The 13706-nt window shown below is 44.4% G+C and overlaps 1 protein-coding gene and 1 long non-coding RNA gene across 3 annotated transcripts in view; one reads left to right on the plus strand and one right to left on the minus strand.

Annotated features, from left to right (window-relative positions):
* Positions 1–814, minus strand: part of LOC137301741 (uncharacterized) — a 93851-nt gene extending 93037 nt beyond the window's left edge. Inside the window, exon 1 of the long non-coding RNA XR_010958352.1 lies at positions 557–814. This is a non-coding gene — a long non-coding RNA (uncharacterized lncRNA). The remainder of the gene's footprint in view (positions 1–556) is intronic.
* Positions 1–13706, plus strand: part of coro2ba (coronin, actin binding protein, 2Ba) — a 128486-nt gene that overhangs the window by 20119 nt on the left and 94661 nt on the right. The gene's annotated exons all lie outside the window — the stretch shown is intronic.

Here is a 13706-nt window from a genome sequence, read left to right on the forward strand (position 1 = left end):
GTTGTGAAAGACGCTATATAAATGCAAGTCTTTCTTGTTTTCTTTTTAAGACTGTCCAAACTCATTCAGCCAGCAGAATAATAAGAGATTTTAACAACTTAGCTTTGTCTAAATAGGCCTCCAGAAGGAGGAAGAATTTTATATTTAGTCCTCTCTCCCATCCCTACTTACTTTCTCCTTTTAATTATGTCAACCCAATGGGGAAATGAGGAGGTGACATTAGATAGAAATTACAGCACGGAAACAGGCCATTCGGCCCAACTGGTCCATGCCGGTGTTTATGCTCCACACGAGCCCAGGTGCATCTGAAGTCTTGTGACTTGCGATCACCACTTGCTTGGTGTTTATTCAAGTATTTTCACTTTCTCCAACTTTTCCTTCTCTTTTTCTGAAGCCAGACATTCGTGTTGGGTCACAGTCCGAAGGTGTGTCAGCATAAAGAGAAAGAGGTCTCAGGCTATTCCCCCCATAGAAGGCATCGCAGATGAGCCCACACAATACGCACTCTTACTGAGAGGAGCGGGAACCCTAGCTGATGTTTCTGCCCTTCTCTTACCATTTGTGATTGCTGATTCTTCTCTTGAATAGCTCCGTTCACACAGTAAATGCTGATGAAATTGTTCAGCTGACTGGCTGCTTTGAGTTACTGTCAGCTGGAAAACATGGAACATCCGTCAGCGAGACCTGTACCTTGAGGAAAGAGGAGAAAAATGGTGGGCAGAAAATAAATCTAAAAAAAAACACACAGAGCAAGTGTGACATTAGATAGAAATTACAGCACAGAAACAGGCCATTCGGCCCAACTGGTCCATGCCGGTGTTTATGCTCCACACGAGCCCAGGTGCATCTGAAGTCTTGTGACTTGCGATCACATCATTCAGCTGCACTCACAAACTTCTCCTGGTTCACCTTCTCAACTTCCTTCTTGGTGCTAAATGCTTGAATTGTGTTCTTCTCCCGAGAGAGTTAATGGAAGGCTCGGACCACTGCGTTAGACATGTGGTGTAGGACCACAGGACTGGAAGGAACCCTAAACAATGATTCACTTTGATTGTTAGGGATTGTCGTTGGGCGGAAGTAGGAAATGGGACTGTGCAGCTGAAGCTGAGATTGCACAGTAAGTGTCAGTTGTGTGGTCTGATCTTGTGCCTAAGGGGACGAGATAAGAAAATGCCAAAGACCTGTTTAGCTTTTTGACCCTTGGCAGGAAAATGTTGTTTGTTGCACCGCCCTTGTTTTGGAGCTCTTTGTTGTGTCTTTTCTTTGAGTTAATAATTGAAATGAAATTGGCCCTTGCCTTTCACAGACAATCAAGCAGTAATTATGTGGCGGTTACTCAACAATTAGTTATCTGCGTTCATCTTTTCTCCCAAGGACTTGAAGCTTTCTGCTGTCCCGCTCCGCATTTCCCAAACTGTTGGTGGGAATTGGAAGTGTTTCGGAATGTCTAGTTGGAGGGGTCCAAGTTCAGAAACCAGCTTCAGGTGGTATTTAAACTATTTATCATCTGTGGCAGGCTCCTCTGGTCCTCAGTTGGGCTGCTGTGTATAAAGGATATTGGGAAAGTGAATTAAGCAAGGCAAGCTTGTTTCTTTCTTTCCATGGTGAGTGAACGTTGGGGATTTCTTAAATGGGGAATGTGATATTTAAAAAAATTTTTTTTTTGTATTTCTGAGTTCCAAAAAAACGTGAGGCCTCCCTATCACTGTAACCACCTCCAGCCCTATAACCGTCCAAGAACTCTGCATTCCTCCAATTCTGGCCCATTGTGCGTCCCTGATTTCCTTCGCCTCACCATTGGTGGCCGTGCCTTCAGTTGTCCAGGCCCTAAGCTCTGGAATTTCCTCCCTAAACCTCTCCGTCTTTCTACCTCTCTCTGGGAAACAGATAGGGTGGATGGAGAGAAACTATTTCCGCTGGTTGGGGATTCTAGGAGTAGGGGGCACAGTCTAAAAATTAGAGGCAGACCTTTCAGGAGCGAGATTAGAAAACATTTCTACACACAAAGGGTGGTAGAAGTTTGGAACTCTCTTCCGCAAATGGCAATTGATACTAGCTCAATTGCTAAATTTAAATCTGAGATGGATAGCTTTTTGGCAACCAAAGATATTGAGGGATATGGGCCAAAGGCAGGTATATGGAGTTAGATCACAGATCAGCCATGATCTTATCAAATGGCGGAGCAGGCACGAGGGGCTGAATGGCCTACTCCTGTTCCTATGTTCCTATGTTCCTCCTTTAACGCTCCTTAAAACCTGCCTCTTTGACTAAGTTTTTGGTCACCTGTCCTAATATCTCCTTACGTGGCTCAGTGTCAAATTTTGTTTGATAATTGCTCCTGTGAAGATGTTTTACTACCTTAAAGGCGCTATATAAATGCAAGTTGTTGATGGGAAAACATTGGATCCTGGTATGTTTTCAGGACAGCATTAATGGACTATCCCATAGTGCATAGACCAGCTACATTTCACTCTACAAATCAACTCTACAGAAGCGATTGGGGGGCGATTTTAACCTAGCCTGCCTATCGGGAAACTGATGGATTCGGGTGCAACACTGGATTTACACCCCGTCCGACTTTACTCTCCATTGAAGTCATTGAGAGTAATATTGGGCAGGGTGTAAATCCAACGTTCCACCCGATCCCATGGGAATCCCGCCCAGTGAGGCAGGTTAACATTACTCCCCTTGTTCTCTCTCAACTGTACTGTGGGGTGATGGTGGAATCAGCTGTGAATGAGCGCCCTGTCACAGGCTCCCAGCTGCAGCAATGGGGGGAGGGTAGATAGGACTGTCACCGGAGAGGTAGGGGGAGGGGAAAGGCCAAAGGGAAGCACGAGTAGGCTGCCTTGCTGACTTAGCGAGCACTGTGACAGTCACACTGCATGTTTCCTTGTGTTGTGCATGCTGCAACGCTTTGTTTACAGGACACGGCTAACGTCACTCTCTAGTGGCGCTGCACTTCCCCTGGGAGGCATCCGGACAGGTATAAGGAAGGAAAATGGACAAAAATATCCTCTGTCGATCAAGCGACAAAGCTGCTGTGGTTTTTCTCTTGTTCCTGTGCAATATATGGAGGCAGTATAGCTACAGTAAATGTGCATTATCCCTATTCTTAAACCTGTGTTGAAGTCTAATTACAATGAAGTGTGTTATCCCCACTGAACGGAGTGTCATTATACAGAGAATGAGCTGTATTCACCAGGCTGTGCCTGGGTTGCTAGGAGGTTCAGGAGAATGTCCCCGAGTCATTCGCTGACTGATTTTTTTAATGTATAAAACTTTGTACAATCTTTGCTGCTCACTGATGTAGCCAAATGGAGAGACACTGAGCAGAGATTAGAGCCTCTCCCGGTTGGGTTTCCGCTGTGTGGTGGGTGTAGAGATTGCAACAAGGGAACAGGCCGTTCGACCCAACCAGTCTGTTGTACCAGGGAGGGCAAAACAAAGCTACTGGATGTGCAGATGCCAGAGAGCAGAATCAACACAAATGCACAGCACAAATATTAACCAGGGTATCAACAAGTCTCCATGGTCTGAAGACAGCTAATTCAAGGGGCAGTTTTCATTTGTTGCCTGCTTCTAATGAAAGACAGAGGATGAACATTCCTTTTGCTCCTCACTTTGAAAAGGAGGTCAAGCAATATCACAAAATAAAAAATAAATTGCAAGACACGGAGAAATTCACTGGAGGCCAAGAGAATAACACGTGATAGGATGCTTTCGAAGTGCAGTGACATAGAAGGTTTACTGAGCTGGAAAGCACTTGGGCTGGGTAAATAATGCAAGACTACTCTCACCGCTGGTTTTCAGAGAACATATGAAGGAACCCATTAACACTGAGGTGCATCATTGATCTAATCTACCAGTGATTCTGGAAGGAAATGGCGCTTCAGAAAGAGACAGTGCATCTGAAAATTTAATGGTTACGGTGGAAGAGCTCCAGGTCATTAAATAGACAAAAAGGCAAATGGACGCCTTTTGTCTATTTAATGACCTGGAGCTCTTCCACCTGATGCAAATGTTGTTGGGTACAAAGTCTGGTCTTCTGCTCTCTGCCCCATTGCTTTAGTGGTGGGATTAAACATTGACAAAAGTAATTGAACTGTTCTCCTTAGAGCAGAGAAGGATAAGGGGAAATTTATTACAGGGTATTCAAAATGATCAAAATATCTCTTACAAATTTGTCTCCAAATTCTTTCACTGGAGATATGCACCTCTCCACTACATCCACACCTCTGACTCCCCATGAACAAATATCTGCTACATTTATATATATAGGTTTTGAGAGTGACAATCACATTTTAAAATATAAAGAGAAAGGAAGACAGTCATTTCACACTTAAGCTGGAAATTTAATAGCTGCTGTAAGTAAAGTATATTGTTACATTGCTTACTTCTGATCCCGAGCTCGCAAGTACCTCCCATTTACAAACTTCCCTCACCAACATCAATTTAACTGTAACTGATCTTGGATTTGTGCTCATTTACAGCAATTAAGCATTGAGGCCTTAAAGGGACAGGACATCTTAAGCTCATTTCAATCTTAAAGCAGAACCATACATTGTGCATTACATGGTATAAAGCTCCTCTCAATATAAAACAGTGCAGCATTCAACATACTACGGGTAACGCCACATAAAATCCAAACTTTAAAAAAAACTTACGCTGGTCATTTGAACCACTATTATTAAAAATCTAAGGAGTCACCCATATCCAGGACTTCTCCATAACACTTGCTGTAAGATCCATTCTTTTTCACGGAAACAAGGAAGCACAGAATATTTTGATGTTATAATCACCCCGGGATTGCTAGAACTTCCTGAAGCAAACTACATCTCGTTGTTGAACGAGACTAGGACAGATTTGAAGAGGTGGAGGTCATTACTACTGTCTCTGTGGAGTAAACTTAAAGTAATTAAAATGAATGCAGTAGTCACTAGGGAAGGATTCTGCTGACCCCACGTGGAGACACATTTAATAAAATGTTGAAAGACTTATTTTGAGAGAGAGGTAGAGAGGCAGAGAGGTTTAGGGAAGGAATTCCAGAGCTTAGGGCCTAGGCAGCTGGAGGCACGGCCGTCAATGGTGGAGCGATGAAAATCAGGGATGCGCAAGAGGCCAGAATTGGAGGAGCGCAGAGATCTCAGAGGGTTGAAGGGCTGGAGGAGGTTACAGAGGTAGGGAGGGGGCGAGGCCATGGAGGGATTTGAAAACAAGGATTTGAAATCAAGGAGCCAATGTAGGTCAGTGTAATTTCAAAAGACAATGTTCACCAATGGCAAAATTTAATTGCCAAACTTATCGGTTTGTCTATTGCTTGATAGATAATAATTGAAATCTATTAAACTTACAGGGGAGCTGCATTCTCGCCAAATGCCCTTCCAATCTTGGCAGTGGTTCCCCTCAGTACACACTGGCACTCACCTTCTCCCGCTCTCTCCAGTTCAAGTTGGCATCTTCCTCCCCTCCTTCACCTCCCTCCCTAAATGCAAAAGAACAACGCAGGTTGGCTTGCTTGCTGATTTTCTTTCCCCTTCCGTTCACACACACACGCTCCTTTCTGGGGAAATGTCTTGCCTATGTTTTGTGATTCCTGCCTATGTTTAGTGACCAGGGACTGACCTCTTGTGAAACCATCTTCGAGTCCAGCTCCTTCCTTCAGGAGATGGAACAGTAAAGGGCAGCAATTGCTGATCGCGCAAAAATTATTGCAAGAGATCTTGCCCGATGCACAAATCAACATATCCTTTGATACACTTACCTAACAAAAATCTATCGATCTCAGTCTTGAAAGCTCCAATTGTCCAAGTATCCACAGCCTTTGGGGGAGAGAATTCTACAATCCTTTGTGTGGAAAAGTACTTCCTGATTTCCCTCCTAAATGGCCTAGCTGTAATTTTAAGATTATGTCCCCTCATTCTTGATTCCCCCACCGGAGAAAATAGTTTCTCCGTATCTAACCTATTGATTCCTTTTAACATTTTAAACACCTCGATCAGATCACCCCTCAATCTCCTATACTCAAGGGAATACAAGCCAAGTTTATGCAACTTGTCCTCATAATTTAACCCACCAAGCCCTGCTATCATTCTGGTAAATGATTCTGAAATGATGAAGCCCGGGTGTGGAAAAACTGTAGGGACGTTCGTTCCCTGGGCTGTCATGTGCCCACTTCCCAGTGGTTCATTCAGAGTGACAACAGCAGAGACCTAGGAGCACTCTGTCTGACTTCCCCTCAATTGTAGGGGTGCACGGTGCAGGGAAACCTAAGGGAGGAGTGGAGGATCTCTGCCTTTCAGGAGCTGACACAGTCTGGCCGATGTCAGAACTGTGCCTCCTATTGTGCCATTGCATGTGCCTCTGTTTACTGCTTGGTACGGTTCCCTCTTATTGTAACATGTCCTAGCAGCCTCCACTTGAAGCTTTCCCACATCAGGACGGATGCGATTCTGAACTCGTACCGACTCCATGGAGCTGAATGCTAATCTCTTGTGCTAATTTGTTATGGGGGAATAGGTTGGCCAAAAGATCCTGCCACATCTTTGCCCCACTTTTGAGCTGCACGCCAGCTTTTCCCTCCCTAGACTTCCTGCAATAGCTTCCGAGTGCAGCACCGAACTACAGCAGGACTTACCCTGCCTTTGTGGCATTGAGCGGTTCTGGGTTACATCTGCCAGGAGAACCGTGTTTATGTGCTGATGGAGAGGAGAAATCTGTGCTGTGATTATGATGACCTCCATCAGGATTTATTAAAAAAAAGCTTTCAAGGGATTATACAACAGTGAATACGGCGTTTTCAATATTGGTGACAGTTCTCTGCACAGCTTTGTCCCAGAGAACTCGGTTCCACCAATCAGTCACTCATCGCACATCATGAGTTTACCCTCTTCATGCAAGTGTCCCTGACACGTGACCTCCTAACAAAAGAACTGCTCATTCAATTAACCTTCTACAAGGGTCACTGCCAATTAACCCTTTGAGGACTGAATTTGCCTATTGCTCTGCAGAAAGCTACTGCCCGATTTAATTTACCGAACGTTACATGTTTATATTGATTGAACAAGTAAATGGTCAGAATAAAATGTTACAACTGTGTTATGATCATGATGAAATATATATTGCATTGAAGCTACAGATTCATTCAAATAATGAGCTCCCTTGTGGCCAAGGCGGGTAAACTCCATCTACCCACTCTGGATCCGTAACCCTTAGTACGCCCCCGAACAAAAATCGATCAATCTCAGTTCTGAGATTTTCGACTGACCCCCAGCTTCAACGGATTTTTGGGGGGGAGAGTTCCAGATTTCCACTCCCCTTGTAAGGAATCTTACAACACCAGGTTATAGTCCAACAGTTTTATTTGAAATTTATTCAAATAAAACTGTTGGACTATAACCTGGTGTTGTAAGATTCCTTACATTTGTCCACCCCAGTCCATCACCGGCATCTCCACATCATGTCCACTCCCCTTTGTGTGAAGAAGTGCTTCCTGACATCACCCCCTGAACAGCGTAGCTCTAATTTTAAGGTTATGCCCCCTTGTTCTGGACTCCCTCACCAGAGGAAATGATTTCTCTCTATCTACCCTATCATAGGAACATAGGAACAGGAGTAGGCCTTTCAGCCCCTCGAGCCTGTTCCACCATTCAGTGAGATCATGGCTGAGCTGATCAAACCCTTTAACCACCTTAAACACCTCAATTAGATCAGCCCTTAATCTTCTATACTCAAGAAAATACAAGCCTAGCCTACGCAACCTGGCCTCATAATTTAACCCTTTTAGCCCTGGTATATATTCTGGTGAATCTGTGCTGCACCCCCTTAAAGACCCTTCCTGAGGTGCAGTTTCCAGAAACGAATGCAGTGCTCCAGGTGGGGTCGAACCAGAGCTTTATAAAACACGGCCTTCAGGTAAGCAGAGCAACATATGGGGACAAAGAAAATTAATTTGTAGTGTAGATGTCACCGTCTCACAGTCAGCATTATTACCGCACTCTGTTTTGTTTATAAATTGGCACCATGCCTTACACGATGCTGTACTCTGACAGCACCACCACCCCTTTAAAGGCTGTGTGGCAATTGAAGAGCAGACGTACTTTCATCTCACCTAAATGAACTTTTTTCAAGCACTCTAGCCAGCGTGGGTTTTGAAAGGAAATCAAACCATCAGTGAATTTCTCACAGTGTTGGATGTTCTTAATTATGACACGATCTCCATGAAATATGAAAAATATTTCATGCGGGTGATATCATCTCGCGTGGCTTAAAGTATCGGAAACACCTACAGGGGCCCCATTTCCATAGAATGAGGAAAAGTGGCACCGAGACCCTGACTCATAGTCAATGGTAGGATGTGGGCTTTGGAACATCTGACTGGAAATACCACAGCGATCTGCGAAATGTGTCCCCTCCCCCAACCCTGGCCATCCTTTCTCTCCTCCACTGTTTTCAACCTGTTCTGTACAAGTTGTAATTTCAGGAACTCATTTGATGTGAAATCAATTTCTTCTTCAAGAGGGTGTAGGCGCTTCGCTCCATTTTAAAACAGTGGGCTTCCTCCCCCCTCCACCATCGCCCCCCCTCTGCCTCCCACCAGCAGTCTTCCTCCTACAATCTACATGTTTTTTAAAGTCGGAAGTTTGCCACTCACCTAATCACTACTCTTCATTCCCTCCTCATCTCCCTACCTTACAATGGTGACTACGTTTCAAAAGTACTTCATTGACTGGAAAACGCTTTGGGACATGCTGAGGTTGTGAAACGCGCTTTGTAAAAGTAAAATCTTTCTTTATCATTGGTGTTAGGATGCATTATGGTCTTTGGCCCTTCGTTTAGGTTTCTCAGTCAAGATGCACACACTTAAATCCAATAAAGATGGGCGGATATTTTAAACAGTGTACCATGGTGACACTGCCAGTGGGTTGCGACATGTAGTTGCCTGCACTGAAGCAGAGAAGATATACCGAAAGCACAGCTCTGGAGATACAGTCCGAGCTGGGATAATAAAGGAACGTTTTCTCAGAGAAAAAAAACCAAGGGGATGGGCAACAAGTCAATATTGGATATTGTATATCCGGCAGTGATCATAAGGCAGTAATTTAATCCAGGGTTCGGAGAGTGTCCCAAACCATAGTAATGATCCTTGAGTGTTTTTATAAATGAGATACAGGCACAGGGAGCAGACTTTGAGTCACTACGTGAAGTGTGGTGTTGGTTTAATATTGTCACTGCTTTAATTTTATTTTGTTTTAGGTTTGTTTCGGGGGGCAGTGGCTGTCACCGCACAGCAAGTCCTTTGATGAGTGAGGACATAATTCATATTGGAGGACAGCTGGCTGTGATATGGTGACAGCTGTGGCTCAGCTGGTCACACTCTTGCCTTTGAGTCAGGAGGTTGTGGGTTCAAGTCCCACTCCAGAGACTTGAGCACATAATCCAGGCTGATGCTCCCAGTGCAGTACTAAGGGAGTGCTGCACTGTTGGAGGTGCTGTCCTTTGGATGAGATGTTAAACTGATGCCCTCTCAGGTGGATGTAAAAGATCCCATGGCACTATTTCGAAGAAGAGCAGGGGAGTTCTCCCTGGTATCCTGGCCAACATTTATCCCTCAACCAACATCACAAAAACAGATGATCTGGTCATTATCATTTTGCTATTTGTGGGATCTTGCTGTGCCCAAAGTAGCTGCTGTGTTTCCTACATTACACCAGTGACTACACTTCAAAAGTATTTAATTGGTTGTAAAGCGCTTTACAACATCCTGAGGTCGTGAAAGGTGCAAGTTCTTTCTTTATTGATGGTAAGACTCACACATGAAGAAAGGCCACTTGGGCAGGGTACCATAGGGTAGCTTGTACCCCACCTGACCAGCAGCTCTTTATGTGTGAGCCAAGGTAAGCTGTTTAACTGAGTGGGACATTACCAGCCAAGCCCAATCCTGTCCTTACCAAAGTGCACACACACATGAACTTTAAAGAAGGCGTCACTGGGTAGCAACAAGGAAGAGGAAACCTGGCTGATTTTTCTCAAGCTCCCTTACTCAGGGGTACTAAAGTCAACTGTAGCACTCAACTTCCACCCTGGTTAAGATCAGCTAACTCAGCATAGACTAGGGATTGAAGAGGGCATGTATAGCTCATTTCCACATGGAGTGGTATATTCACCCATTGAGCCATTGGGGCAGCATTACTTGTAGGTGTAAAAAAAAACCTCTTCGCTGGCAGTAGTGTCAAGTGACGAAAACCTCACAGGACATCGGAGTACGGGTGACATCACTCCGTTGCGTGTTTGTAAATGGAAGGAGGAAAATTTCTGGAGAACAGCACAGAGTGGCGATGCCCCTGTAAGGACGACATCCGGATTGTGGTTGACAAAATTGAGGGATAGCTGAGATGGCTGGACTCTCTGATACCTCCTTTATATTACAGCACTGCCTCTGGAGGGAGGCCTGTCTCTTGGCGGCAATGTTGTGACATAAATGAGGCAGCGAATACCTGGGATTAGGGAGTGCCATCCGGCGCGATGTTTTCATTCCCTGCATCCATAGGAAGACCGATGGGGAAGGTTTGTGGCCGAATGGTAAAGGGGGGATATTGACTCTCTAGGAATTTCGTGTGGGCAGTGGTTTCAGTGATTCCACTGGTCCCCGCTTGGTCCTGCAGTATAACAGGGCAAGTTCAGCACAACAGGAAATGGCACCATTCCAGAAATGCTCACACAGGAAGCTGAAATGTAATGTAAAAAGGGAATCAAACGGCCATCCATTGAAGTGGGACATGAACCAATCTTAAAACACTTACACTTTGTCCTGTCTGACTTGTACTGCCGATTGAACGCCCTCCTTTCCCTTGAAACAATGACTTCACTGTTTCAAGGACATTGCTAGCTGACGGTGATGGGGTGTAAGAGAGCTCAGAGATAGAGAAGCACATGTCCCATTTAAAGCTCGGGAAGTGATGAAGTGCAGACCTTGGGCTGTTGGTGCATTATCTAAAAAGGATAACATTCATTGACTCAACTACAGGATATAGAATACCAGAAAAGAATGAGTTGGAATCTGAGGAATTGGGAGCATTTGGGCAGGGCTGGAGAAATGAAACAGCAAGGGCTGGTTTTGATTCTGCAGTTGTTCACGTTTATCATGCTGCAGGAAGATGGATTCCTTCTTTAATTATCAGCTGTCATCAATTTAACACTGAGTCATCATTGGACAATAGTAATGAGGAAGCCACATACTCCTTGGGAAATAAGAGTCTAAAAGGGGTACAGGAGCAAAGGGATCTCGGGGTACAGATACACAAATCATTAAAAGGCCATAAAAAAGCAGTAGGGTTCATTTCTAGAGGAATAGAATTGAAAAGCAGAGAGATTATGTTAAACTTGTATAGAACCTTGGTCAGATCACACTCAGAGTGCTGTGCACAGTTCTGGTCTCCATATTCCAAAAATGATATAGAGGCATGGAGAAGGTGCAAAACAGATTTACAAGGATACCAGAACTGAGAGGTTATAGCTATCAGGAAAGACTGAACAGGCTGGGGCTCTTTTCTCTAGAAAAGAGAAGGCTGAGAGATGACCTAATAGAGGTCTTTAAAATTATGAAAGGTTTGATAGGATAGACATAGAGAAGATGTTTCCACTTGTGGGGGAGTCCAAAACTAGGGGCCATAAATATAAGATAGTCACTAATAAATCCAATGATGAATTCAGGAGAAACTTCTTTACCCAGAGAGTGGTTAGACTGTAGAACTCGCTACCACATGGAGTAGTTGAGGTGAATAGCATAGATGCATTTAAGGGGAAGCTGGATAAACACATGAGGGAGAAAGGAATAGAAGGATATGCTGATAGGATTAGATGAAGTAGGGTGGGAGGAGACTCCTGTGGAGCATAAACACCGGCATAGACCAGTTAGGCCGAATGGCCTGTTTCGCCTCAACTACTCCATGTGGTAGCAAGTTCCACATTCTAACCACTGGCTGTGTGAAGAAGTTTCTCCTGAATTCCCTATTGGATTCATTGGTGACTATCTTAAATTTATGGCCCCTAGGTTTTCGACTCCCCCACAAATGGAAACTTTTGAGGTGCAGTCACTGTTGCAATGAGAGAGTATTTGAGCGATGGCCGTGAAGGGACAGGCCAGGTTAAGCACAACTCCATCTTAAAAGCTGAACGTCACAACTATGCTCCAGACTCCAGTCTACCCAGGAGCAATGCCAGAGGAGATCCACCAGTATTTGAAGTATTTTGATATAAAATGACAAATGGAAAGAACAATCGGAAGAGAAATCTTATGCTTTTTTGCATCCAGAGAATACCTGGGCAGGTGAGAAGTGATGGGGGGGAATGGCAGCATTTATGCTTGGCGATGTGAGTTGGCCTGTGTCTGCGCCTGTGCCTCAGGACATTTCTTTCCCACAGAAAAGTACACTAAAAATAATTTAACAATGCAAACTCCCCCATGGCTCAGTCAGTAACCAATTGCCAAGTGTGGCCGCTAGGCAAAATAGCCAGGAATGAGATCAGATAAAGTAACATTTGTGGATATGTGCGAATATTTGCTGAAAGAAAACTTGGCAGCAACACTCGCAACCGTTGCCATAGCAACTGTAACCAGATCACGGCAAAGTCATCGAGATTCATTTAAAAGGGGGAGCCTGTCTATTTTTCTTGTACAAAGAGGGAGAGGATACGAAAAAGAATCAGAGACAAACAGAGATAACAATGAAATTGCTTGAAAACCATTCAGGGGAGAGCAAGAGAGAAAATAGAGGATGACCAACTAGAGAGAGAGGAAGGCAGAAAGGATTAGAGTGTGAGACAAGCAGAGAGAGTCAGCTCGAGCAGAAGAGAGACATGCTTCCTATAGACTCTTGTTATGAGTAATGAGATGGGACATCATCTAGTTAGCACAAAATTGTTTTCCAACAACTGTACAGTGATGAAGAGGCCCCTTTAATTTCTTCAATTCCATGTGGACTTCACTCTAGCTGTCCCACTGGGCAGAACAAACATATTTAGTTACAGGCTTTTAACTACATACTGTCAGCCTACAAACCCTGAATATCTCATGGTCCAATATGCCCAATTGAACCTCTCTCAGCATCTTCCAGTGATTCAATCAAAAAAAAAATTAGAAGTTGATTTTCCCCCCTCTCTAGAACTCTTTTAAAGCAGCAGGGGATGGTATCAAGTCCTGGCCACCCACACTTCTACATTGAACACTCTTTCACTGGTGACAGTCACTGTCTTGTACTCCCTTTATATTACAGACTTGATTTCACTGGCACTGCTGAAATATAAAAGGCCGAGATTGATTCCCCCTTCAGAGGAGCAAATTACATAGAATTTACAGCACAGAAACTGCCCATTCAGCCCAACTGGTCTATGCCGGTGTTTATGCTGCACACGAGCATCCTCCCACCTTCTTCATCTAACCCTATCACATTATCCTTCTATTCCTTTCTCCCTCATGTACTTATCCAGCATGCCCTTCAATGCATCTACGAGAGCAGGTCAGAGGCTGGGTATTCTGCGGCGAGTGACTCACCTCCTGACTCACCAAAGCCTTTCCACTATCTACAAGGTACAAGTCAGGAGTGTGATCAAATACTCTCCACTTGCCTGGATGAGTGCAGCTCCAACAACACTCAAGAAGCTCGACACCATCCAGGATAAAGCAGCCCGCTTGATTGGCACCCCAT

This window comes from Heptranchias perlo, chromosome 34 (assembly GCF_035084215.1).
Source record: "Heptranchias perlo isolate sHepPer1 chromosome 34, sHepPer1.hap1, whole genome shotgun sequence".
NCBI classification, from domain to species: Eukaryota; Metazoa; Chordata; class Chondrichthyes; order Hexanchiformes; family Hexanchidae; genus Heptranchias; species Heptranchias perlo.